Source organism: Castor canadensis, chromosome 15 (assembly GCF_047511655.1).
Source record: "Castor canadensis chromosome 15, mCasCan1.hap1v2, whole genome shotgun sequence".
Lineage (NCBI taxonomy): Eukaryota > Metazoa > Chordata > Mammalia > Rodentia > Castoridae > Castor > Castor canadensis.
In genome coordinates, this window is record NC_133400.1 from 9,298,446 (window position 1) to 9,319,516 (window position 21,071).

The window sequence follows — 21,071 nt, forward strand, 5'->3', positions numbered from 1 at the left end:
TATTTGTTATTCTATTAATTATTCAAGCTGAATGAACAAAATTTGCTTTGAAAATATGGTTTGGGGGAAAGGTGAGCAGTATGTGCATAACTGTATACAACCAGAAAGCTACAGATTAATGTTGTAATTTTTGCTTACATGGATGTATCTATGATATAAATTGTTTTTAAATCATGTAAAATTCACTGACAGCAAATATGGAGCCCAAAAAAGACAACCCCCAACTTGAGAAAACAGCAAACAGAACCTTAAAACATTTTACACATTGTCAGATAAAGAATTTGAGTGGGTATCCTGAACAGACAAACATTTGCAATCATTCAGCCATTTCCTCACTTTCTAGAGAAGGATAATCCATTTTAAATTAATTTTTAATTCATCAAAATATAGTCTACACAGTAATTACACTGACAATGATTCAAGAGGCACTTTTTAAAAAAATATTATAGCTTCATGGAAATAGAGCTCACACGCATTTTGCCCATCTAAAATGTATAATTCAATGATTTTTAATATATTTATATTAGTATGAATATGAATATATTAAATATATATTATAACTATATATGTGAAAATAAATATATATACATATATACACACACACACATATATGTGTATATATATATATATATATATATATATATATATGAATATATAAAACCATTACCATAGTCAAGAGCAGACAAGAGAAAGAAAAAGGAGAGAAGGTGGAGAAGAGAAACCTGGAGCCTGTGTTCTGTGGCAACTTCCCCATGGCCTTTGCTGTTGTGGGATTTTTCAACATTCCCACAGTAATAGAGCTTTAATTTGGCTGGTTGTCAAATAAACTCTTCCCAAATAGAGAGAGAAAGCAAAAGAAAACTGTTCATTTGCAAAACTGAGACTTACCGAGTTAAAAAATTAAGTTGTACAGATCAGAAATGTAATCATAGAAGACAAGCTCTGAGAGTTTTTCAATCACTGTGGGCTACATCAATTTAAAGTCATGTTACATTAAAGAGAAAAGCGTCTGGGAGAGTCTCTCTGTGTCACTTTAGATTAGATTTGTTGTTGTTATCAGGCTGTGCATTTTGTCAGCTTTATTTCACATTTTAAAGATATTGGTTAATGCCTATAAATAAGAAACTTACAACCTATGCCTTGTTCTCCGTTGCCCAGCATGAACTAACATGGAGGGAGAAAACAGGCAATGTCCATCTAGATTCATATTAACATATCAACTAACTTCCTGGGAGTAATCTAACATAGGGCAACGTCAAATCTACTGATTTTTTGTTTTAAAAAAATCTCCACTCAATTTAATTTAAGAGTTACACAAAAATCAATTTGTGGTCTATCTCCCTTCACCGACTCTACCATGTAGCAGGGAATTGGAAAATTCCATCCACTGTGTCTCAATGTCTCGTCAAATGCGACTTCCTCCATCTCGCTGAGATCTTGTTAAATTGCATATGAGTTTAGCCCTGGACTCCAAGGACTTCTAAACATCATGTTGCATAAAAGTGACACTTTACCAATTTAAGTGATAAGTTTCCAAACTGTGAAGCATCTAATTGCAACAATAAATTCACCTTGCTTTCCTCTCTGGCCAGACATCTGTACCCTTAACAAACAAAAGTGGCAGTTTAAAACAATTAGACTCAAGAACTCTAATGAATAAAAGTCACCATCTCTGTAGATAGCACATAAGCTTGGGCGCACATCTCATGCCACACACAGGTCAGAAATGCTATGCACCAGGAAGTGTCCTCAGCCTCGAAGTGTCCCCTTTCAACCCTTGCTTTCTAGAAGACAGACCACTGTAGGCATCGTGATCTTGAGAAAACATTCAAGCCTCAATGTGACTGTCATCAATTCAGTGACTTCATCATTACTTGCATCTTTTCCTTAGGGGAAGGAGTGTGGTCTTCATTTTGTCTGACAGTAGAATACCAAAAAGGATTGTTTGCTGCCTCGTATAGTCAAATTATGATACTTGCCTACATACAAACATCCTTCAGCCTCCTCACACTCTTTAGAGGTGCCTCATCCACACACTTAGAATGTGACAAGAACATTAAGAAAGGGAGGGAGAAGAATGAGGACCAATGGAAATCTGAGGGCTGGGTCAGGGTGGGCCCTCCTGGCTTCTGCATCCCTTGGGAGAGGAGGCTACAGCTTAAACACAAGGACAAACCTGGCAGAAGAGCTTCAAAGCTGGCTTTGAGTTGGCAAGAGCACAAAGTCTGAAGGATCTTTGAGGGTCATTTGACAAGCACACCTTTCCAGCTTCTCTCCTGACTTCAGATCCTGCCTCCCGCAGAAGATGAGTCTCCACGGCCTTCCTGGCCTGCAGAATTATCTAACCCAGTAAGTGAAATGACTAACTGTTTGCTGAGTGAGTGGCTGATTCTTCTGGTTAATGTTTCAAGTATGAGGGAAATGCCTTCCAAAACACCTGGCACATAATAACTTTAAATAGATTTCTCTTCTAAGCCCCCATTAAGTTTTTCCCTCTCTATTAAAGAACAGTCTGGCCAGGTTCTGATCTCTCAGGAGTAGTACACTCGCAACCTGGCAGGGATGCCTAACAGCCTTTACCATCTTTACTCCCGTCTACACAAACACTGTTTGTACCAGCTGGAAAGCTAAAAATCAACCACCTACTCTCATTGTGGCCAGCGGTACTAAATGGAGGGATCTAATGACTCCATATACCCTGCGAAGCACCTGGCAAAGTTAGTACAAAACAGGAAGGAAGGGGCTGAATTTTTATGACTGTGTATGCAGGGCAATGTGTGTGGTAGGCAGAACAATGCTCTCACTCACCAAAGATGTTTATATCCTGATCCCTGGAACCCATGATCACGTTAGGCTGCATGACAAAGGGGCTTTCAGGCTGCCAGTGAAATTAAGGTTGCTTATCAGTTGAAGTTAAAGTAGGGAGATGACCCTGGATTGTTCAATATGGCCAAAGAGGAAAGCAGAAGAGAACTGGAGAAAGATATGAACCCAAATGAAAGGCACAGATAGATGTGACCTTGCTTCTTTGAACAGGGACAAAGGGGCAATAGCCAAGGTATGGGGAAGCCTCGTATAAGAAGCAGCAGACCTGTCAAAGCAAGCTGCTAAAGAGCACAGTGAGACAGCAAAGACAGAAATATGATGCAGTCTCCCCTCCCTTAACACACCCACCTCCCCACCAATGCCCTCCACCTCCTACCTAACCCACTGAGGTTCAACCCAGTGAGTTTGCCCACATTGGCTTAAACAGCAAAGATGACACTCTTCATTCAACCCATTCTCATGTGAGTGTCCTCTGTAGAGCTGATTGAATAGGATTCAGTACCAAATACTGTCATCCCAACAGAGCAAAAATACACTGAGCAGTACTCCTAGGTTGTAGTCCAGTCCCAGGGAACATTTATTTTGTACTCTTTATTCATTGACTATTGATACTCAACTTGTTTTTATATGGATTTCATTATGGGTTTTTCATACATGCGTACAGTATGCCTCAATCATGACATTCAACTTATTTTTACAATGATAATGTAAGTTTATGTTAACAAAGCTTATGTTAAATCAAACTGCAACTAACTGAAAGTCAACTGGGGTGGAGCATAGCTAGACATTAAGATTCAGAGAGATGAAGACCTAGCCTTATTTTGAGCAAGCTTAGTGGCCCATCAGCAATCTTCAACATGAGGGCAGCATAGTTAAAGGACATCACTGGAACAACAGGGACTCACAGAGGAAAATGCGATCAGTCCCTCAGGGCTGAGTCCCAGGCTTCAGGAAGGGACAGGCATGGAATGAGGGTAGGAGTGCAGATACCTGGGGACAATCATGCCAGGGTCATAGCAACAAACACCTCCTGAATGCCGAATACAAAGCACTGAGCTTGGCTGTTCATAAGTGTCACCCTCTAAACCTTCAGAAAACCCCTGAGACAGGAACAATTACAAATCTCATTTACACATGAGTACAGCGAAGTTCAGAGAGGTTCAGTGCCTGGCCAGAGGTCATACAGGTTAGGAACTGGCAAGAGTTTGGACCTGGACCATTCAGTCAGACCTTGACAGTCTTGGATACCCAGTAAGAGGAGCAGCAGTGACTTTGAGGGACAGGTATCTTGCAACTTGAAGGTAGAGGTAGTCAGTCTGAAATGTGGGAGCTGATGTAGCCCCTGCCAATAGTTCAGCACGCACCAGCCATGGGCAGGAGAGAGGCAAGGTGAAAGTGACAGACAAGGTGGCCATGCCCTGGTAGCTGAGAGGGCAGACACCAAAACACAGGTTGCACCTCATTTCGGTGCTTAGAAGAGCTGAAGCAGTGCACTAGGAGATGCAGGGCAGAGTGTGACATGCTCATACCCCGGACAGGTCTGGAGACAGCCTCCTGAAACCGCCCAGGGGGCCCCAGAGGCCCTGAGGTCTCCAGGGCTTGTCACTCAGGCACCAACTACACTTAGTCTAATTGGATATTATTCCATCTTTATGAAGCCAAGCAGGTTGTTATCCAGGTCCTGGATAAGACATTTGCAACTTCATTTTGCAATTACATCTCCCTGGTACTTGTCATGGCACAGAAGTGAAATTTCTGGGTCTCTGGTCCCCAACGTCATCTTTTCCTTCTGTTTAAAATACAGGTGCTATGCTAGTTCTTTTCTTTTCTATTTTTTTTTTAATCTGCAAGCCATTTTCTACCCCTTACAAAAACAGAAAAGGGAAAAAAAATCCTGCAAAATCTGACCAATTATTTTCTCAGACCCATTAAAAATAGATGCCACCTCCATTAACACTATAACAGATATCAGATCTGCTCACAACTATTTCTGATTCTTTAGGGCAAATAGTAGGTTGTACATTCCTCCATTCAGAGTCAGTCATGACCATGGACTTGCTTTAGCCAACAAATTGTAGGGGAAGCAATATTTCTGGGTGGAAAACTACAAGCAACACACTGGCTGGCCAGGCTCACGTCCCTGTACCTAATGGAGGCTCCATAAGAGATGGTACCTTTGGGGGTCAGCCTGGATCCCTGAAGGGGCATAAGGAGAAGAGCCCCACCCCCTACTCTCTTTGGTCAAACAGCCTGAGAGAGAATACACCCACTGCCTTAAATCTCTGAGCTCTTGGCATGTTTGCGCCTGCCACGTGATCTAGTGCATTCTGACTGATAAAAGCCATTTCAACAGGTTCAAGTTCCACCTGCACGTTCCACTTCTTTGCTATGAAGTTTGCTTTAATTTGGCTTCCTAACATTATCTAATTTCTCATGACTTATCAAGGGTTACAATGTCTATTCCAAAATGGATGTCCTTTATGGTTCTGCTCTGTAAATAACCCAGACCCTCTTTTTTTTTTGACCTAATCTAGAATCATAGAACAAGAAAATATTTCTCACAGACTCATCTCAAAGAATTATTATAGGAGGATCCACCCACCTGTCAGTTACAAATTAAACTCCAGATGCAATCAGCCTATTTACTTTTCATGGACTTTCTGGAATCCAGTGCAAACCATGCATGTCTAAAGGAACAGGTCATTCCTCCAGGGTCCTCTGGCAAGTCACAGCCATTCCTGGGGCCTGAGTCCTTCCAGAATGCCTTTGATATTGCTTCCTCTCAGTTTAGAGCTTTCCCTACCAACCTAGACTGATCAACTTCTACTCCTTCTCTTGCACTAAGCCTGCTTCTGTGACAGCCAACGGAGCAGTCACCAGAAACGGTGGCAGCAACACTAGTGGTGAGCCCAGATGCTGAACTTGAGGATAAGATTGGAACTGGACAGGGCAGTCCATGGACTTGCTGCCCCTTTCATCAATCTTTCAAAAATGGACTAGGTAAGACTGGTATCAAATAAATGTACCTATCATGATCTTGTGCTAGGAAAGTAACATGCATTGTCTGCAATTCCCAGAATAAATTAGGCTTAGAGAGGTGAAATGGCAGAAAATGACTGAGCCTGGATTTGAACCACAGTTTTCTGCCACTTGTCATTGTTTCCCCCACCCCACCAAAAGTTCTCCCCTCATGCCTTTTCCTTATGTCTTCACCCTGCCAGGAAGACCCCTCCACAGAGAACCATACTACAAAATCTTGCTCCTGTTTCCTCATCAATCATTCCCCATTACTCATATATACCCTGAACTCTTCCCTTCTGGAACCTGCTTTCCATGGTTTCAGCAACAGAACCAGCACATGGATTCTGGGTGCAATATAGCTGCCTATTTTCTAAGCTCCTAAGGTACCACTGTGCTCTCTGTGCTTCTGAACATAGTTCTAGAGAATGTGGCTGCAGCCACTGTACCTGCTGCTATCTGCAGTGCTATCTAGATGCCAAGTACCTTGCTAAGCAGTTCACAGGTGTGACCACCTATCTATGTGGCCTCTCCTGCACTCAAGCTCAAACGTAACCTCTCCAATAAAACCCTCCCCAACAGCCTAATGAGAGCCGTGCTCAGCACACAGGAAGCCACAGTACATATGTGATGAATAAAAGAACAGATGGGCTCAGAGTGGTGGTAAATATCTGTAATCCCAGCTACACAAGAGGCAGAGCTCAGAGTATCGAGGGCTGACATCAGCCCAGGCAAAAGCACAAGACTATCTGAAAAGCAAACTAAAAGCAGAAGGACTGGGGCGTGGCTCAAGTGGCATCATGCCACATTTGGAACCACTGTCACCATTTTGAGAAGTAATCCCAGCTCAACTCACAGGAAATTAACAGCATGAGAATTAGACCTGTGGTGTCACTCCTTTTCCACTGAGCGGTCCAAGGGCCAGAACCAAAAACAAATTCCTTTCTACCCTCTAGCTTCTCAGTAGGAATATCTGAAGTATCTTTAATCAAACTTTAGAGGCTCAAATTGCCCACAATTCCAGAAATGCCTCCAGTTACTATGGATTTATCAGTGAAGAGAATGAAATAAAATTTGTTTCATAGTTAAAGCCAAGGCTACTTTATCCCAGATGTACTTAAATCACTTAGCTCTTAACAGAATCTTTAACTATAAATATACTAAATTTGGTAGCAGGATAGATTAACTACAAAAGAAAATTAACACTGCCTTAGAGAATGGAGATAACATATTAAACCACTGATAGGCTACTTTGGAGAATTATAACTGGGTAGACCTAACATTTTTAAATGGATATTAGAGATGAGGAAATACCACTCAGCCACCCTCTGAAATGCAACTGAATTGACACTGATTAAGGAAGAGAGGAGATCTAAGATTATATAAGGTTTTGCAATAAAAACTTTAAATAAGCCCCCAAATGACTCCTTAGGAAATAGGTTTTGGTGACTAAGCCAAGTGTCATCAGCCCTCCAGTGAGAAAACGCAGGACCTAGTTCCACGATGAGGGCAGGCATGCAGGTTTTACCTGTGGGTAAAGACACACTGCCTTTCAGACAGACCAGCATCAAGTTTGTAGGGCCCTGTCATTAATCCTGTTTGCATTCTCCAAAGCAAACTGACAGTCCCCTTGGTGGTATCGACCACCTGGAGCTGGTGCTTCCCAGTTAAATACAGCACAGCGCAATTAACAGCTCTTCAATACACAATTTAATCTTTCTTTCATCTTGATCCACGACCTGGCTCAAAATGAGGAATGCTAGGATAGATGTACTTTGAATATGGAAGCCACTCTTTATAAATAAACCTATCACACTCATAATGATTTCTGTCATAACATGACAGAGCAGATAAAATTCAGTGTCTGGCACTTCATCCCACACGTCATCTCTCCAATCTCCAACATCACCAGAACCAGCCTTTTTTTTTTTTTTTTTTGGCTTTTCTCTAATTCTTTATTCCTAGTTATCACTGAACAGCATCCTGCTGGTTTGCGAAAAGTTTATTTTTTTTGTTTTTCCCCTAACCAGTGTGACAATTCTTCAGAAAGAATGAAGAAAATTATTATTCTGCTAGTTACACGTAAGGTAAGGCATGTAACTTATAAATGAATTATGAAGGTCTTACCCTTGGAAAGACATACATATTTCATCATAAAAGCGATCCAGAACACTTACTCCACATACAGTATTTATTTTTATACATGATTATTCAAACCTTTTTTTTTTTAATGTAAGCAAATCCAACATTCTCCTTTAACCTACAACACACAAAACACAGGGACAAAAATACGCCTAGCTGGCCCCATGTATACACTCGCTCCCTGTTTGGAAGGTATTGTATTTTTACTAGGAACAATGGAAACCGAGTGTTTGCTCAAAGGTATACAACTCAATGTCCAAAGGGTGCTTCCTGTTTGTCAAAAAGGAAGATGTTTCACTTCGGACCAGAGATAATTTCTTACATTTAAACACAGTCATAAAAACAAACTGAACAACAGTTAATGCCTTCCATGGAATCGTGGACTGCTAATTTGGATTTCTGACAATTGGCTTGAGCAGGAGGACCTTGTCTCCCAACATGGATAAAAGGATTCAGGGGAGACCATCTAAAGACCAGAACCATTCTGATCAAGTCGCCCCAGCTGGTCTTTTCAGGCTGTAGAGGAAGGCTCACCACCAAGCTGAGATCTCAGGGAACATCAACGTCACATCATGACGACAAATGGTTTTACTTAAAATTTACTGGTTTTTATCTCAGTATATTTGATTTTCATGTTGCAATTTACAACCTACTTTAAGATTCAAAATGCATTTCATATTCTTCAACTCATTCACTGCCTATTTAGCATGAAACAGAAATTACACACAAAAGCACATAGAGACATATATGCACACAGTTAAACCATTCAAAGTAGGAACTGAAGAAACACCCCCTGGTTTTAACACACTTCTTTCATCCTTACTCTTCTTTCCCCAGTGCAGTACCTTACTTACATAATGTAGAAGGAACTAGACAAAAGCTGCAAGACACTTTTTAATTGCCAGAGATACGGCACTTAGAATTTATAGTAATTAACTGGTCATTATTGCAAATAAGAACATTAATTGCTATGTTCAGAAAATCTGCAGCCTTGCAAAATTTAAAATAAACATTACAAAGATATCACTTATAACTAATCTATATTTACCACTGAAGTGAGCTTCAAACTATATTTCTTTCTATTATGCTTTTATTGGCTACAGCACACAGTAAATGGGGTGTGTTATGCACAGCTTCCTAAACACCTAAATTTATAAAAACCCAATTACATAAATTAATTAGGAATGAATGCATACATTTATGCCTTTGTTTGCAACTGCAACATATTAAACATGACAAAATTAATAAGTAGACCTGAAAGAAAAAATAGTGCCATGTATTCATTTTCCATAACAGATTTTCATGAGATTTAATTTGATTTATCTAGTCCTGAGGGTCATGATTCTTAATAAATATGCAGTTTCTCGCCATTTCATATATATGTAAGGGTCCGTCTTTATGTTTCCTAAAGGACTAAGAATATATAAATTCAAGAGCATTTATTATCAGATCCAGAGACAGAAGCGCAAAGAATTACTCAAATGTTATTTTTACCTCGCCTCTCTCTTATGTTACTATCAAAGACAGCTTTCTGGTAATTAGAGCCATTCGCTATCACCTAGCTTATCATAGGAAACATCCATTAAAACAAGCTTAGTCCTAGTTCCACAGGGGAATGAAACACTGATATATGATTAAGTCAGTCAAAAGAACATAGCCAGAAACAGATATAATTTTAATGTGAAAAATCAGAACCCTCAAAACACCTTCAAATACATATCTAAAATGAAGTGATAACCTTACATCACTGTTATTCACAATGCCATTTTCTTGCATGGAAAATGTTAAAAGAGTCTGACTGTGAAAAAGATGAAAAGAACTACATCTGGAATGAGACCATATCTCCCCAAGACCCTGTTACATTCCTAATGGGAACCTGCAATAGTCCCATGTTCAGAGGCACAACCTGGCAAGAGTGTGGGTGTGAGGAGCACATGTTCACCTCCTGGTCAGAGGGACTGCAGCAATGCAGAGAAAAAGCAAAAACTGCTTCAGCTTCTGCTCCCATCACAGCTCCTGAGAAACAAATGAGAGTGTTCAGGTCATGGACCACTTCTGTGGGTCAAAGGACTCCCGGGCTCCCCACCTACCCTACCTGCCCTTGCTAGCTGGAGTCCCTCCCCACCACAGACAGGGTTCTGTTCCTTGCCCACCATGCCAGGTGACAAAAAGGGCCTACCTTCACCTTTAGAACACAGACCCTCTTGCCAGGATGTGGAGAGGTGGGAAGAAAGTGGAGTGACGGGGAGAGGGAGGCAGGCTGCAACTTTGTCATACCCTTCCTTAAAGCCTGAAATTTCTGCTCCACAGGGGCATCCCAACAGGTGCCTCCAACTCAGCAGGAGCCAAACTCTTTCCCTTTTCCTGCTCCGCCTCCACTACTCTATATTTCAGTGAAAGGTACAACAGTCCAAGATCCATCCTGGATGCATCCCACACCACTTTTTCTCCATCTTCCCCATACCACTACTCACCTCAGTCCCCTCTTGCTGATTCATCCTTCCATCCATATCCCCCCTACCACTGTCTTTCTAACAAGCCTTCAAGGTGTTCTGCTGGGATAACTACAAGAAACCCCTGGACCAAACCTCAACAATGTGGGCTTCAAATGCTACAACATGAACTTCCCAAATGTTCATTTAAACCAGGGGAAACCCCCCCCCCTCCTTTCCCCTTCCCCTCAGTAGGAAACCAAATGCCTCTACAATGTATTAAAGAATCTGCAGTCTCCTTGAGCTTCCTCTACACCTGCACCATTCACCACACCCCCTTCTCTAGCCATAACAGAGAGCCAGCCTTCCCCAACCTACCTGTGTTCCTTCCTGTCTGAAGATCTTTGTCCAGAAGTACTCTCCTTTCCTCTTCTTTGCCAACCTCTAGTAATTTAGGAAAATTCAAACCAAAACTCACCTCCCTTAGCAAATCCTTTCTGACTCCTAAACCTAGTGACTACCTGGATGACAGCCTGTGGTGGTCTTCAAATAGGTCCACAAATACTTTGACCACCTTCCCTTCAAAAGGTAGAGCCTAATTCCCCACCCTTTACTGCAGGCTGGACTGTGACTGATTCACTTTTAACAATCTGTAGCAGAAGTAAAAGCAAATGACTTCAAGGCTGGGGAGTAAACAATACCACGTCTTCTATCTTTCTATCTAACTCCTGAACACTTGTCTTGGAAGAATATAACTGCCATGGTTTAAGAACTGTCTACAGAAGCCCTATGTAGTGGTCCAAGTGGTAAGCAACTGAGGCTCCTGCTACCATCCAGAGGGTAGCTGAGACCCAACCAACAGCAATATCTATTGGAGATACGAAAACTGAGTACATTTGAAACAAACCATTCCCACAGAAATAATCAGATATGTAACTACTTATGTAGAAGGATGGTCATCAAAGCACTATAATTAAAAATGAGAAAATAACATAAATATCTAACAAAAATGAATTCTGACATGTCCATGGGATATAGTATTTATTGAGAGTATTATGTCTTAAGAAAGTAGGGAAATGGTCCTAAAACAGAGTTAATTGATCCAAATGGGCAACAGCCATGACCCATAGACAATGTAGGATTAATCTCAGCCTGACATTATTAACCCTATGACCCTGGGGGAACTACTTAATCTTTACAAGCCTCAGTTTCCTCGTCTACAGAACGCAGATCACGAGAAATATACCTCAAAGAGCAGGATAAGGATTAAACTCTTCAAGTCATATAAAACACTGAATTTTCATTAAAGTAGGAGGTCTTAACTAGCTATTCTCATTCTTTTTGTTTTGCAACACAGAAAAGACTAAAAAGGTCTGAAAGTGTATTCTGCCACTTTTCAGTTGTGACCTTGGACATACACCTTAAACTTTTAGAGCTCAGCCTGACCATTTAAACATGTCAGAGAGGACAGCCAGCCCAGAACTCTGAGCACAGCAGATTCTCAACAGTGACTGCGTAACCACTAATGACATCCAGATTATTTACTAAAATCCCCGTCAGTCTTACGGTAAAACACAAAGAGGATGAAATTCTACATTTTTGACTGAAACAGAGAACATCAGCATATTTACGGCTTCCCAGCCCCATTTACAGGGTAGCTTTGCACAACAGTAACAACTTGAAACTTCTCTTACTTTTTTTATATCTTCACGGTAAAAACCAAAATGGGGCCAATACGTAAGAGTTGCTAATCTCAGTAGCCCTAAAATATCGAGGCACCTTATTTTTTTCTTTCTCATTCTTCTCCTCTTCCTTTCCAATTGTTACTGTTTTAACAGCTACAGTATGTTTGGTGGTGATTGTAAATAGAAAATAAAGTACTTTTCAATGGCAGGCTTGTTTCTAAAATTATTTGCCTTTACTTTGGATTGATACTTAACTACTAATAACTTCAAGGAGTTTAAAACTGTGAGACCCAGCATCTCTGTCAAAGACCAATTTGTGTGGCACAGGGATAATAAATGGGTTTCAAACTCTTGGAAATCCATGCCTGCAATATTCTAGTGAGGAAGAGTCAGAGGCCACACTCAGTGGCAAAGAACACTGTGATTGATTAGTGATGTCTGCCACAGACATTGGAAAGGTGAATTATGGCAATGTCATACCTGACAATAACTACAAAGACTGCTGATTGGTGAAATGTACGTAAATAACTCATCCATGTCAAGAAGAAAATAAGGGCTGGAGGCATGGCTCAAGTGCTAGAGCGCCTATCTTTAGCAAACATGAAGCTCTGAGTTCAAACCCCAGTACTGCCAAAAATAAAGAAAGAAAAAATAAAATTAATGTTCACATTGCTATCAATCCATGTTTTAAAATTCAAAATTCCATATGTCTCGTTTTCTTAAGGAAGATGGACACACACCTCTATCCGGCACGCAGAGTCCAAACTTCAACATCATCTTCTCTAGGTCTCTTACATCTAAGCAATCTCCAGTCCCATAGAAACCATTTTTCCCTAATCTTATCTCTGTTGCCATAGTCTCTTCACTGTAATCCAAGCCTTTGTCACTCATCTCCACATATGGCACTGGGAAAGTCTTCTACCCTTGTCATATCATTCTCCAACTCAAAACCTTGTGATAGTACTCCTTCTCTGATCATTAAAAAAAAAAAAGAAAACAAAACAAAATTCCAAACCAGGTGCCAGTGGCCCACACCCTGTAATCCTAGCTACTCAGGAGGCAGAGATCAGGAGGTTCATGGTTCAAAGCCAAACCTAGGCAAAAGTTAACCAGACCCTATCTCAAAAAAAAGCCTTCACAAAAAAGGGCTGATGGAGTGACTCAATGTGTAGGCCCTGAGTTCAAACTCCAGTCCTGCAAAAAAAAAAAGGAAAAAAATTCCAAACTCCTTCTACTAAGAGTTTGAAAATCTTGTCTGCTTTTCCACTAAGCATCTACTGATACAATCAATGCAAGGCTAAAACTTAGAATACTAAAAAAATCAATGGGTGGATGGATGGAGATGGATGGATAGAGATGGATGGCAGATGGGTGGTGGATGAATGAAGGATGGATGGATGGATGGATGGATCAGTGGACAGATGGGTAAATAGAGCTTTTCTATCCCAGTAACTTTTTCTTTAGATTGTCTGCCCATTTTCCCATCACTTTTCAACAGTAATTCTTCCAGCTCCAGCTATTTCACAAAACCTTCCATGACCCCACCTCCCCTCCACATCACTGAAACTCCCATGGTTTTTATGTCATTTATCCTTTCTACCTCATTATAGAGTTTTTTATAACTAACCCCTCTCCAACCCTAGATTTGTGCTCCTAGATGGCAGAGCTGATTTAAGCCCAGACTTGTCTCCTCCACAGCACAGTGTCTTGAACAAAAACTTCTCATTCACTAATAATTAACCAGTAACTGGCTGGATATTCAAAAAGTAACTTTCCATTTTTGTTTTTAACTTCCAAAAGGCAAGTATCCAAAACTTTCAATTCTCTGCTCTCTGGTCTTAGGAAAGCAAGCGTCTAAAGGTGAAGTAGTGACAATGAGAAGTAAAATTAAGTACCAGCAGGGTCCAGCTTTGCTCCTAACCATGCAACCTGAGGCAGGTCTCTTCTGCTGTGCCACAGAACCCAGGTGCAGAATCAGAAGGGTTCTAGGGGACTTTCTTCCTCCCATTCCACGATCCAAATGAGAACAGAAGGGATGAAGTTGATGACATTCACCTAAGCAGCCACCATGAGTCTAACATTGTATTATTGCTTGGGATTAGGGTTGAAAAGAACAGAAAAGGCTGGTGGTTCTGGGCATGCATGATAATAAATGGCCATTCTCATTCTGTCCCTCCAAACATGAAGCCAGCTGCTGTGGCTCTGATAAAATGCTCTTGTTGTGGGCAAGAGCGTCTGTCTAGCTTCCCAGAGGATGCTGCCTTCTCCACACGCCCTCGTCTGCACATACCATGTCATGCCTGGAGTAGCGGCAATGGCACACTACACATCATGGTCACACCATGTCCAAGTAGACTACAGACACTAATGATGGATTCAATTCTCCCAAACTGGAAAGAATTCAAAGCCACAACCTTTCAAAATCGCCATTAACCCAGGCCTGCTCTCAAAATCCATACACAGATAGGACTTACTCCATACAAGTTTACTTCCACATAATGATGGTAACAGGAGAAGGAGAGTGAAATGTGATTAGTTTGTCACTGGCCAGCCCAGTAGGAAAGATGACAAACACATGTTATGCCCCTGACTATCCTGAACAGTGAGCCTTATTCTTTCACCTGCTCGCTGATGACTTCAGCTTCTAGGCTTATTTTCTTACCTGCCCAGAAAACCCTCCCCAGTTCTCTTTCCTGCTTGTGGTTCTAAGAACGTCAAAACTGAAAAATCTTGGCCACGTCTTTATCTTACAGACTGGGACACGGTCCTTTGGTCAACTAAGACAAGTTCATCTCATTCTACTATCAAATATATTTTATTTCTGCCAACAAAAAAAACAGACTATCACCCAAAATGTACACTAAGAGTTTTGTCTTTTCCTTTATAAACCTCTATCACAATGCATGCAAAATATGTATTACACATCCCAACAAATTCCCCTTCTGCACCCAAACATATTTCCCATATGATTGGACCTACTCATCACCAATTTTAATACTGATTCATGCCACAAAAACATGAGTCACTGCTTCAGTGTTTGCTATGCGCTTCTCCAAACATCTCCTTTGGTACCTCCAACTCCACTGCAGGATGGGCAGGACAAAGGTGGTTAACTGGAATTTGCAGAGGACCCAATGGAGGCACAGTGAGGTTACATGAACTCTGAGACTCTGCAGTTTGTCACCTGTCTCCAGGGCTCTGTCTTCCACATGATACAGCATAATACAGCCTTCACTATGTCATGAGCTCCAGAAGAGGCTGAGATAGGATATCACTTGAGTTGTTTTGTTTTATTTTCCTACCAAGATGCTAATTCTATACCCCTTACTTTTGGCTCTGCAGACAACCTATTCATACACTGGCAGTTTCAGATAATTCTTTTTTTTTTTTTTTTTTTTTTTGTGGCATTGGAGTTTGAACTCAGGGCTTCATGCTTGCTAAGCAGGTGCTCTTACCACTTGAGCCACTCCACCAGCCCCAGCATTTCCAAAAGAGGTTTTCTTTTCTGTTTTGACTCTCTTGACATCAGTCATAGTGCTGAAAAGAAAATAACTGCTCATTTACTCACCTGTTACATTATAGGAATTCAGTAGTAAACACAGCACATCTCTTTTTTTTTTTTTGATGGAGTTACATTTAAAGAGGAAATAAAACTGGGCATAGCATGCCTATAATCCCAGCGCCCAAGAGGCTGAGGCAGGAGATCATGAGTTCAAGGCCAGCTTGGACTACATATCAATTTCAAGGTCAGCCTGTGATACACAGGGAGACCCTGTCTCAAAATAAACAAATATTTTTTAAAAAAGAAAGAAAAAAGACAAAAAATGAGCAAACCAAAAAATAGCAACTATGATAAGGGTGCAGGAGGTGAAGTAAGACATATTTTGGGAGACACTGTTTTAGACAGAGTATAAAAATTTGTTAAATGAATGGATTGATTCAAATGTCTTGGTACTCAAGTTGAATGAAAATTCATTCCCAATGACATTTTATCTTTAAAATATCAGAAACCAAAATACAGGCTGGACATGGTAGTGCTTGCCCACGGTCCCAGCTGCTCAGAAGGTGGAAGCAGGAGGATCACATTTCAAGGCCACGCTGAGCAAAAGATAACATGAAACCCTATCTCAAAAACAAACTAAAACAAAAGGACTAGGGGCACGGTTGAAGTGGTACAATCCTAGCGATGCCTTGAGTTCAATTGCTACTACCACAAAAATGCATGTGATCACCAAACTGTTCTCAAAACAGAAAACTTATGTGATAACCTTATCAAGAGTAAGCCAGTGAATCCATGGTTACATCTAAGGCCCAGATGACTTCTTTAGGATTCAGTTCTTGGCTATGTCTTAGAAAACTATTAACACCTATTTCTCTCTTGGCATGTTTTGACTTTGTCAAACATTTCTCATTGTATGTCCTCACTGCCAACATTTTGGACTCAGAATACAGTCTTAGAATAATAAAGTTTAAATCAATATGTTCTCATCATGCCTTCTCATTCTTTTGATCTTCTTGTAAGCTTAGTTTTCCTTAGGCTCTCAGTCTTACAAGGTTCCCCATATAAAGATGCCATATTAATTTGCCTTCTCAAAAACAGAAAAAAATAACTGCCTTACCAGACACACATTTAGAATCTTAGTTGAAATTCCTTCCCTACTTCAATGATCACGAAAGAAAAGGAATCTGCTGTCACATTAATGGGTGTGTTTTAACACCTGTTGATAAAAACACGTTATTTGGGTGTTTCTCAGTAATATGGTCATTTCTATCCAGGGTGAATTACTAGGGGAGTAATCAAAAAATCAGTCATGATCGTACCATTTCCAGCCCTTTCTTCTATAACTGCCTCTGTGAATGGAGAATGGCCACCTCCATTTGGAAGGCAGAAGTCAATGCATGCCTTTTAATCATGGGCTTTCCTTTTGTTTGTCGTCTGCTGTGCGCTCAGAGCTGCACGCAAATAAAAATGGAATGAATTTTTAATTGCATGGATTGAATTTGGGAGTGCTGCCCGTTTTCCCCTCAGGCATAGCACACAGTGAGCACACACAGGCAGAGTGCTCCCACCCACAGCACGGCACACACTGCCCAAAGGGCAGGCCCAGGACAGAAACCAGCAATGCTCTGTATGAAAGACAGGTCTACCCTGGGCAGAGGCCACCACAAACAAAAATTAATCCAGCCTTTACAGACATCAAAACTTCCCTGGGGCTTCACACACTGAAGTGTGATCTCCCAGTATGTGAATTAACTATGAAAAGTCATCAAGTGAGGGCAAACCTCACGCAGTCACCTGAGAAGCCAACTGCCCCGGAATGGGAACACAGCAGTAACAGTGACAATAATGAACACTGTGTGATCCACAGTGTGAAGGATGCTCTGCTAAGCATTCAGCAGCACTAGCCTGAGCCCTCTCGGCAGACAACACGCAAAGCAGATACGGTGCACACTTTCCATGGTGGGAAACGTAGCCTCTGAGAGGGCAGGTGCCAAATCTTGGGTTTTTATTCCTTTTCTTTTCCTTTCTTCTGTTCTGCCTTTCTCCTCCCTCCCTTCCTTTTTTTTTCTTCTTCCTTCCCTCCCTCTCTCCCTCCTTCTTTCTGTCCTTTCTTCATTCCTCTTTTCCTTTCTCATTGTTTTAACAGTAAATGCTGCAATCTTTGTACAAAGTCACTTGTAGGTAGGTCAACAGGGAGAGTGGAATGAAAATGAACCCAGTTCATATCTCAGTGACTCACATGAAACAAAGAAAGAAGGAATTAGAAAGACTGGGGGGTGATTTTAAATGCTGTGTAGAGGGAGCATGGTGGTTGTGCAAAGGGAGAGATGAGAGAGTATCACTGCTCCATCTTTCCTGTTGTATCATGGGCTCAAGGTCTAGCCTTAAAAATCTCTTGGTGACACTCAGTAATTTAGGAGGCATTAAGGAGCACTTTATTTACTTCCTTCCTTGCCATCCTACCTGCCTTAAAAAGAAAATTAAGGTTGTCCGTTGGCTACCAGCTCATTGGGGATGGTTTTGAAGTCACTAAGCTTCGTGGGCAGTAATGACTTGCCCTACTAGCAAATGGCTCCACCTGCATGGATCAGCATTGTCCCTCATGGCACTGACCATCCCATCTGATGGCCTGCTTAGTCTGTCAATGTCACTGACCATGAAACCTACATATACAAATGCCATCAGTTGCTGGATTCAGACAAGAGAGAAGAGCTGTCTTGAGTCTTGGACTCAGCCTAAGCAAGATGTAATGCAATATTTTCGGGGGGAGGGGGTGGCAGGGAGTGGATGGCAAATGTTTATGCAGTATAAAGGAAATATTAACCCCATCACGTTAGAAATATCAGATGAGTGGCACAAAAGAGATTCAGTTAACTGAATTTTTTAAAAACTGTATCAACTGGGGAAGCTGAGACAGGAGGATTGTGGGTTGGAGCCCAGGCTGGGCAGTATAGTGAGATCCCATCTCAAAAAACAAAACCGTATTACAGGACTGGTGGTGTGGCTCAAGTGGTAGAGCACTGTCTTGTTCAAACCCCAGTATGGCCAAAAAAAAAAAACAAACCTTCCCTGAAAAAAAAATCTCTTACATACCTCACACCGGATCTGGGTTGCTAATTTATGGCACAGCCTATGGGTATGCTTATGCTGCAGCTTGGTGTAATGTCTTAGGGGGAACTGTAACAAATGGGAAAGAGACAGGCTTTGCACTCAAGTGGCCCTGAGTCTGGGTCCCAGCTCTGCCACCTGACAGCCGTTCCTTAACACCTCTGACCATCAGCCTCCTTTTGTGAAAAGGAGATCGTGTCACAATGACTAAGAGATACCAAGGAAAGAGGAATCTCAGAGGTCAAACACCTGATTCAAGGTCTGGCATGGGGCTGGCTTGAAACTCACACCGCTATTATTTGCAATGTGATATCGCCTTATCCTTATGCTGGAAATTAGATATTTGGAGAGTAATTTTCTCTTGCGGGAAGCATTTCACTGGAGAAGCTGGAGATCAGCATCGTATTTTGCTCCCACTTACAAAGCAGAAGTCAGTAGGGGTGATACAATTGCCTTGTGGATCTGACCATGACTTTTGTCCAACTTGATCAGAGTACATTAAATCATTAGCAGAAACTCTACTGCCTGCTGATGTTACAATGCAGGCAATGAAATTCATTGCAGAAGCAAAACAGGGCCAATAATATAATTACAGCGCTCTGCCTATGCAGCCGGAGCTAGGCTGCGTGCTTTTCCCCAGAGTGTCTGCGGAGACAAGGTTCACCCTAATTGGTTCCAAAGCACAACCTCCCACCACCTTCTTTCCTTGGGACTAGTAATGTTAATTTCCACACGACTGTAAATAGTATTTGCAAACAATACAAACATGGTAATAAGAGGCTAGGTGGGTAATTAATGTGGTTACAAAGTAGCTTATTTGCATTTTTATTTAAAAACAGCCTTCTTTAAAAAGCAGCTCAGATTTCTCTTTGCAAAAGGAGCCTTGGTTAAAGAGCAGAGCAGTAATTACTCTCTTTAGGGGTTCTTTTATAAGGCCCTTGGGGAATTAGAATGAAAAGATAAGCAGAATTATAAAGGAAATCATGTAAAATATGAAATGTACTATAAACACTTAGTACTGCATTTACCATAAGGTAGGCCTACCTTCTTCAGAAATGGAATATTTTAACCAGCTTACAATAAGTAAGCATTGATTGTGGACATGGCTAAAAGGCTGAACTCTCTTTTTGTCTTCAAAGGTGTCTCATTTCCAGTCTTGAGGTGCCCTCACATCGAGCTCCACATAAGGGCATCTTGCTGAAAAGTGCCCTCAGTTGGACAAAGGGTTGAGTGGGATCCACCACTGAGAAGGGGCACAGACCTGTGCTCATTTCTAGTCTAAGTGAAAGGGAAAAAGAACATCAGAGCAGTAATTTCACCTAAGTTTGCTTAGTTTACATCACGCAATTCTAAACTCAAGGAACAGGAAGTAAAAGAACAAATTCAAAAAGCGATTAGGAGTGGAATTCAGTCTTTCTAGAGGGTAACCGTGGTGTCAGAACCAATAGCAGTTGAGATGCCTGAATTTATTCAAAGGTCATCAATGATCACCTACTAACCAGTGGGAGGTGGCCAGGAACAGGGTCACAGGGAGAGAAGGTCACATCTCCATCCTTCAAGAACCTCACCTTTGGGTGGTAAAACTGTCCAGCCTAATGAAGGCGCAAGTTTTGGTATTCTGTAGCACTGGAAAAATGTCACACAGGACATAATGCTCAAGCCAGCTTCTCCAGGGTAAGAGAGAAACCAAGGGTCTGAAAACTGGAAGGGTGGGACCATACATGTGGAACTGCCCACCAGGACCAAGGCACTATGGCAGGGAATAGCTTGGAGAGGCAGGTGGGGGAGACTCCAGTGGGGGAACCCTGGGCAACAGGAGACACAAAAGAAGTTGCAGACTCAGCTGTCATCCAGGCCACAAGTGAATCCTCGCACTCCTCTGAGGCATACTTATGAAAGGCCTGCTATTGTGCCAAATCATGTTCATCAGAACTCACTTTCTACTGAGGCAGACAATCAAAAAAAACAGAAATAGATCCCCACTAAGGGAAGGCATAGGTAGAAAGATCACAGTCCAAAGTGAGCCCTAGACAAAAACGTGAGACCCTGTCCATAAAATAACTAAAATGCAAAAGGACTGGGGATGTGGCTGGAGTGATTGAGCACCTTCCTCAAAAGAACAAAGCCCTGATTTCAAACCCCAGTATCACCAAAAACAAAAGAAACAGAACACATGAGAAGATTAGTAAATAAGCAGGTTGTAAGTGCCAAGAAAGAAAAGGAGAGAGCAGACAAATATAAAAGCACGGGAATAAGAAAGATTGGTGGTTAATCCAGGCAGGAGTAATACCCAAAAACATCAAAGAGCTGGGGAGAGTGGGGATCCCCCTGGCTTAAAACAAAGCAGCTGAAATGCAT

The 21,071-nt window shown here is 41.5% G+C and overlaps 1 protein-coding gene across 17 annotated transcripts in view; it reads right to left on the reverse strand.

Annotated features, from left to right (window-relative positions):
• Nucleotides 1–21,071, reverse strand: part of Wwox (WW domain containing oxidoreductase) — a 927,061-nt gene that overhangs the window by 828,585 nt on the left and 77,405 nt on the right. The window contains exon 1 of one of the 17 annotated variants that reach the window (XM_074055613.1): nt 2,261–3,130. The exons of 14 other annotated variants lie outside the window; for them this stretch is intronic. The gene's annotated coding sequence lies outside the window, so the exon portion shown is untranslated. Of the gene's footprint in view, nt 1–2,176; nt 3,131–21,071 lie in introns of those variants that run through there. 2 more of the 17 variants (XM_074055609.1, XM_074055608.1) reach the window with 2 other exon arrangements.